The following is a 7284-nucleotide window of genomic DNA, read 5'->3' as shown; positions in this document are numbered from 1 at the left end:
TATTATGCCCCTGTGGCTCTGATGGTGGAGGAAAGGTTAATCCTGCTGGGTGAATTCCAGAAGTTGGGAGGGAGATGGGATATCTCATGTGTAAGAGAAACCAGGGTAGCACTAAACTTTCCAGAAGCAAAAATAAACATTTTTACTAACATCCACCATTGTACTTCATTCTAAATTAAGGAAAAACACACAGTGACCTGTTCAAAAATAAACCTACAAGGTAACAAAAACATCCTATTCATCCCACAGCAGTGGAACTGTAAATGTGAATTTACCATTTATAAACCGGGAAGCCAGATTGCTGGCTATTATAGAAGGATATGTTGTTGACCAATATTAGCACTAGGGATGAACAAAATTTTTTTTTATCAAAATGTTTATATAAAATCACAAACACAACAATGTACATGAAAAAACAAAAACTGTTAAATGTACAAGCATAGGTGTCAATGGAGAAATTATTATTTTTCATGGTTTTTTCATTGTGAAAGTATAGGTTTATCAGAAAAAAAGCCATCAGAAAATTTTGCCTTAGCAGTCCTCAAAATCTGGGGCTAAATTTGATGAAGACATGCCTCTAAAGTCTAACTGTTGACAGTCCCTTGGATAACCTTAAGTGCAGGCATGGTCAAAAGTAGCAATTTTGGATTTGAAGTCTACCATACCATTGTACCACATTCTCAGCTGTACTCCCAACAGCTTCTATTCAGCTGTATGCGACAGATTGGGAACCGTTTTGTGCATGTGGTTGCAGTTGATTGTGTCACGGTTCCTGGGAGTAACAGAAGTTCTTGCTCTTGCAGTTCCTTTTTTGCAGTTCAGTTTGCCCTTCTTCAGCTATGCACCTGGGATAGGCTTACTATGCAGTTTGCAGCCACAAATGTGCAATGGGGCTAATGCCACTTCCATCCTCAACTACACAACTTGCTGGAGCTTTTAGGCCAGTTCATATGCTTCACATCCCCATTGGGAAATGAATAGGCTGTCCAATGCAGCCCACAATAACACAAAATGTGAACTTGTACACAGGAACAACTCTGAAGCATTAAAAATATCTGAATGGGTTGCAAAAGGGAGAATCCGACAATGAAACCATAATGTATTGGTCTTCAGGAACATACTTGTCCTCAGCCAGTGTCTTATCTAAGTTATAAATAAGTGAGGTCATAGAGAATGTCAGATGTCACTGGCACCAGTGTCCTGGGACTGTTCTATGTCCTGTCAATGCTCTGTACTTTTAGTCCTCTGTTATCGGGCTATGTGGCACTGATGTACTGTGACATTCAGCTACAAAGTGACACCACAGTGTGCCATGCAGCTTGTAAGAGTGTAGCTGGACAGGAAAGCAAATTCTGTCCTCAATGTTAAAATGTATTAAACCTAAAAGTCTTAAAGTCACACTCACCTTGGATCAGATGTGCTCAGTCGTTTTGTCCTTCATTATTCACGCCATCTATTTAGCTGTAGATTGACTTATTTTAGCTTTGCAGGAGGCTTTTTGTGGTGGCTGCCTTCATGTGCTGGGACCCTATGGAGCCCCATCATAGCCACCATTATGTGGTCACTGCAACCTATAGCCCCCCCCATCTTCCTAGGATCTTCAGATAGACATGAAGAGGAGAGGCATTGTGCACATTTAATGTACAAAATTGTACATTACAAATTAATGTACATTGTGCAAAATTAATGTACATGCCCAAGAAAATGCACAATGTGCCATTGGATGCACTGTATTACAAGGCTGAAAACCTTTTGCATGAGCAAAAAAATCAAAGTCAAACATACACAATTCTCATGTGACTTGTGCATACACCATAACCTGAGGTTACAGAGCATTTAGAACAACCATTTAAATTGCCTATGGAACATGGAGTCATGGGGGGTAATGGGTTCTGATCGTGATTAAGTATGTGCTCCCTGCCCAAAACGTCAGAAAAGGAACAAATAATAGCTCTGTGGTTAGCACTCTAGTCTTGCAGCATTGGGGCCCCAGAGTCTAGAATTTGGCAAGGTTGTTCTCTGCATGAAATTTGTACTTTTTTTCTCCTACCCCGCCCTGAAAATGTACTAGTAGGTATATTGGCTTCCTCACAAAACTGACCTTACACACCTGCATGGGGTGTTAGACAATGGCAGGCACAATAAAAGTCCCCTGCTTCTTTGTAAGCTGCTTTGAGAGACTGTTGGCGACATGGCTATGCACGCTGTAAAACATTATGGTATATGTCGGCACTATATAATTAATGTTGATATTAGTTTAAGTCATACTCTGCTTCCATAGGCACAGCTTCCCCTATTAGCCAATGTGCATTCATATAAATCCTCCATATCAATAGGAACACACTTGTTATCAGGATAACGGCCTCATGTGAGTGCAGACAGATGGTGTTTCTGTGACATTGTATGGGTTTGGCACCCTCTCCAGTTATCTCTTATCGACATTGGACTTGTCGTTTTTTTTGCACATCTCCTAAAGAGAACCCTATACTGGGAAATTACATCAGCCAATGCTGCTAAACTCTTCTGTCTAAACTAAAGCCCAATGTGATCAGCAAAGGGAAATCCTCCATCTGTTCTGATGAGGCCAGCCCATTTTATGATCCCCCCGTAGATGGGAAAAAAAACTTGCCAATCTCACTGCGCATGCGTGAGATCAGCATTTTTTCCCCTTTGACGAAAGTGTTTCCTCTGCGCATGCCCAAGGCATCCAATAGCCTCCCGGGATGACTGATGTAGGTATCCAGGGAGGCTCTGCGCTCCCATTCATTCTCGATCGATTAGGGGAGGCAGTGCTCCACCCTGTTGTCTACCCTTTTATGTAAAGTGAAAATTCTGAGTTTAGGTACGCTTTAAAAGCTGTGTCACCTTTCCCGACTCCAAAACCTATAGATACATCTTCTCTTCCTTTGCTTTGTGCAGGCACTACAGGTTTGCTTTATTTGTCATTCAATCTTCCCCACATCTGCACCAGGTGCTACAATCTGGAGATAGAGGGATATTTCCTTCTATAGAAGAACACTTTGTGTTTCTCATGATGATTTATGGCTCTATCTATCACATCTGCTGACCAGACGTTTTGTCATTTCACCACAATCTCCGCTGAATTTGCTTTTTAACACCACCGCAGGATCCCCTTTCTGTGTTCTTTCTCTGACATTAAGAAGTGTTTTAGCTCTTCAGATGATTGGGCTTCATTAACTGGCTGCTGCCCAACCTGCAATGTTGGTCTTACACAATATATAACTTTATTTATTGGGGGGCTCAGGTAGTTCTGAGGGCCGCCCTGCACCACCAGTCAGATTTACAGTTTCATTTCAGGCATCAAGGTAAACCAATCAGGGAGGGATTAATCTCATGCTCTAAATTGCGCTAAATGCTGAAGATTTAGAGCTGAACCTCACTGATTTGCACTTGCTGGCAATCCTGCCAAAACCCCAGAAAACTCTGGAGTACTCCAAGGACTAATGGAAATGAAGCTGGTATATTGTAGAGGGAATGTGCCCCCTGGGTTATCTTGGATTGGAGTAGGACCTGTAGGGAGTCAGCTAGGGTAAATGCGTACTAAATGCACCAGCGTGCAAGGTGTCGTTTGGCCCTTAAAACATATGCAAACACAGGTGATCGAGTAAACCTAGAAAGATCTGGTCCAGCATTGAAGAAATGCATTCCAGCTTTGCTGGATTACCTAGGTTTACCTAGGTAATCCCATGATCGTCTATATTCACCAGTCTTGGAGAGCTTAAATAAATCAAACCCAGTGAGTGTGTTCTTATGTTAGGTCTGCAGAATTCATTAAAATAGGTGTTGATCCTGCCAGGGATGTCCTTGTTGAGGCACTCTCACTTGTGCCCCTGTGTTGGCCATCTGCACCCCAGGAGGAGATTACAGCAGCTGTGGTGACACACATTGCACAGGCATTGTCCTCTGTTGTCAGTATCAGGAAGCCAGTCCAGATCAATTCTGTGCAGCTGACACTAGTGGCTCCCTCTAGTTTCATTTAAAGCATAAAATACATAATATTAAAAATTAGGCCTAAAAAATACCAAAACCAAATTAAACAATCTGACAAATAAAGTGTATGTAAAGCCAAAACATTTTGAAAAATGTAGTTCTGGATACAGATAAGGAGTAAAACCCTAGGGTATTTCAGCATCTCGCTTGAGGGATTCCAGTTTACTTCCACTCATAGAGGAACAACATCATATCTACCCTAAGCAAACTGTTTATGTTTGAGAGTTGTCACAGAAACAGGTGTCTCCACTCTTAGATTGTAAGCTCTTCGGGAGGGAGTCCTCTCCTCCTTCTGTGTCACTGTCTGTATCCTTCTGTCATTTTCAACCCCTATTACAGCTTTGCGTATTATGTTAGGGCTATATAATAACTGTTTATTATTATTATTAATATTAATATTAAGAAGAAGTTATAAGCTCACCTTCTTTTCTGGTATCAACACCATTATTGCTGCTATCCATATATATCAGACGTTACAACACTGCCATCTCGTGGCAGAGTTTGGTATGGGTGGGAAATCAGTGAAGTGGGCCTTGGGGCTGAGTATCTGTAGATAGGTAATATGACCAGGTGAAAGGATGAAGATTTTTAGACTGTGAATAAGCACAAATGTTCTCAGGTGATGGACAACTAGACAGTTTATTGTAAACTGCAATCCACTTATGGGAAAGTTGTCACAATTGCTTGCAGAAGTTTTAGTGATATTCATCATAATACACCTCCTCTACATCAGTGCTCACTTCGGGGCTCCAGACTCCTCATACCCCTGCTCCTGTATTTGTCAGGAGACACTTTCTGTAATGGCATCAGGTTTACTCCACTGGAAATCCCATCTCTATGACTTCAGGCTGAAATCTAACATACGGGAAAAAGATTTCCTTTTCTTTTTCCATTTTTTTCCTCTTTTCTTTCAGCTTTTTTTATCTATTCCATTTTACCTTCCTCCCATTTTCCTCTTTCCTTTCATTTCATTTTCTTTCTCTTTTTTCTTTTCCCGTCCTCTCCTTTGCTATTTCATTCTTCCTTTCCCTTCCCTTTTCCTCTTTTCTTTCATATCTGTTTTCCTTGATGATTTCCTTTCCCTTTTTCATTTCGCCTTTCCTTTAATTTTTTTTTCTTTCCTTTTTTTATTCCTTTCTCTTTTACTTTCCCTTCTCCCACTTTACTTTCTCCTTTTTCTTTTGTCCTTTCCTTTCCTCCTTCCCAAATATGCTCTTGGTCAAAATACATCTACATGTGCACCCCATCTTTGGCCAAAGTGAATAGCTAGGTGCCTCCTTCTGCTCAAACTCTAGTTAGGGAGCAGCATAGAAACTGGGGCTGCCTAGGAAAAAAATAAAGTTAAAGCTAGCGGGTAGGTTAGCAGCAGAGGTAGCAGCTTTGCTTTTTCAGGTGTTTGCTAACCTGCTCCAGGTGGGTGGCACCTTGCCAGTTGCTTGGTGGTGGACATGCTGGTTCTTAAAGAGCCAGCATCTACTCATTTGAGAGCTGGTGGCAGTGAGCGGTACTGAACCATCCATTCTGTATGGGGCTGCAGCTGAAAGTAGCTATATATAGCACCCCCCAGAGGCAGGGGTTCACTGGCATGAGGAAGCTGTACCTGCACCACAACCTTCCCATATTGTGTGATCATAGCCTTAGTCTTGAGGTGAGATGGGGATGTTGTGTTACACAAAATGCAAGGATTCTGCAGCTGTTATCATTTATGGTGTATCAAACATGCAGAGCTGCTGAGAGTCTCTGGACTGATCTGTACATTCAGCCCATGTGCTCATATTATTATTAATATTAATAATAAATAGGATTTATATAGCTCCAACATATTATGCAGCGCTGTACATAAATAGGGATGAACATGATCCAACATGCTGTGAAATGATGACACTGTACTGTTCTTTCTGTGGATTTCTCCTTTAATATCCTGGGATTAACAGACCAATGCCAATGGGCGTTCCCTATTCCTGTGCCAGGAGCGCCATCTGCAGCATTAATGCAGGAAGGGCAGAAGGTCGCAGGGTGAGGACTGGACTCTGCACCGCCAGATTGTACAAAAGAAAAATCTGCTCCATCACTTCTGTACTTGGCTTCACCAAATCTACAAAACTGAACTCCAACTCTGCTATTCACTGGAAGTCTGGAAGGGAAAACACAGTGCTGGCTACACTGCGACAGGAAGTAGGGGCAACATTTTCCCAGAGGGGTCACAGAGACATTTAGGAACCCAAATATTGACTTCCTGCTGAACTTCCTATTTCAATAAGCTATGAAACAAAAGCAGTGATGTGTAAGGGGTCTAGAAGCTCCTCCCACTACAGGCTGCCTGCAGAAAACTATAGGAGGAGGCGGAGACAAGACCGGTCAGCCTGCACAAGGAGAGAGAGCAGACGTGGCCGGTCTGTATTACAGTTCCTGCACAGAGGCAAAATATCCCATTGGGTCACTGCACAGATCTAAATAGAGATACACAAAGCACCCCAAGAGTAACCAAGATTCAACACAGCTCTACAATAATAATTTATACTAAACTTTTTTCATTACAATAGCACAGGGAAGGGATTAACACCTTGTCAGGGCTTTCGGTAGCCATCAGGGAGATTTCTCTTGATTTCCTGTTCTGAAGAAACAACAGGAAGTGGGAGGAAATCTCAGAGTAATCTGCTCTTAAGCTGGGCTCACATCTGTTCAATGTAAGTGGTTCCTGGGACCTCCAGGCACTGCAGTGACACCATCCTAATTGGTAACTCATCGAGTCACATGCACATGTAGTAATCTGCGAATGTATGCAGAAATTAGTAAATGACGGGTTTTCCTGCACTGCCTGCAGCAAGACACACATAAGGACACATCAATATAAACCAGGCCTTAGTTGTCACCGGTCCAGGTGTCCCCAATAGAAATTCTCCCTTCTGTTGCTGTTTTGGTGACAACGATGACTAGGAAAAGTATAGCATGTTGATTCTCCCCAGTGGGGGCACAGATGGTAAAAAAAAAACATACAGGGGGTTTATTTCCCTGCATCTGGGTTCTTTAAAGCCAATAAAATCATATATTTCTGAGCTAGCAATAGAATCTGTCAGCACTGCGACCTCTTTAAACATATATATGTGTCACCTGACCCCCCCATAAGCCCTCCAACCCCCTATCCCTGTCCCCTCCTCCCCATAAAGAAATTAAAGCTGAGATGGGAGAAATTTAACCCCGTCATATTAGCCGTGACACAGAGAACGTGGCCCCATCCAAGCAGCAGCTGCACCTCCCTGTAACTGTCACAGT

This window comes from Pyxicephalus adspersus, chromosome 8 (genome assembly GCF_032062135.1).
Source record: "Pyxicephalus adspersus chromosome 8, UCB_Pads_2.0, whole genome shotgun sequence".
Taxonomy (NCBI): Eukaryota; Metazoa; Chordata; class Amphibia; order Anura; family Pyxicephalidae; genus Pyxicephalus; species Pyxicephalus adspersus.
The sequence above is the reverse complement of the archived record's forward strand: the minus strand, read 5'-3'. Positions refer to the sequence as shown.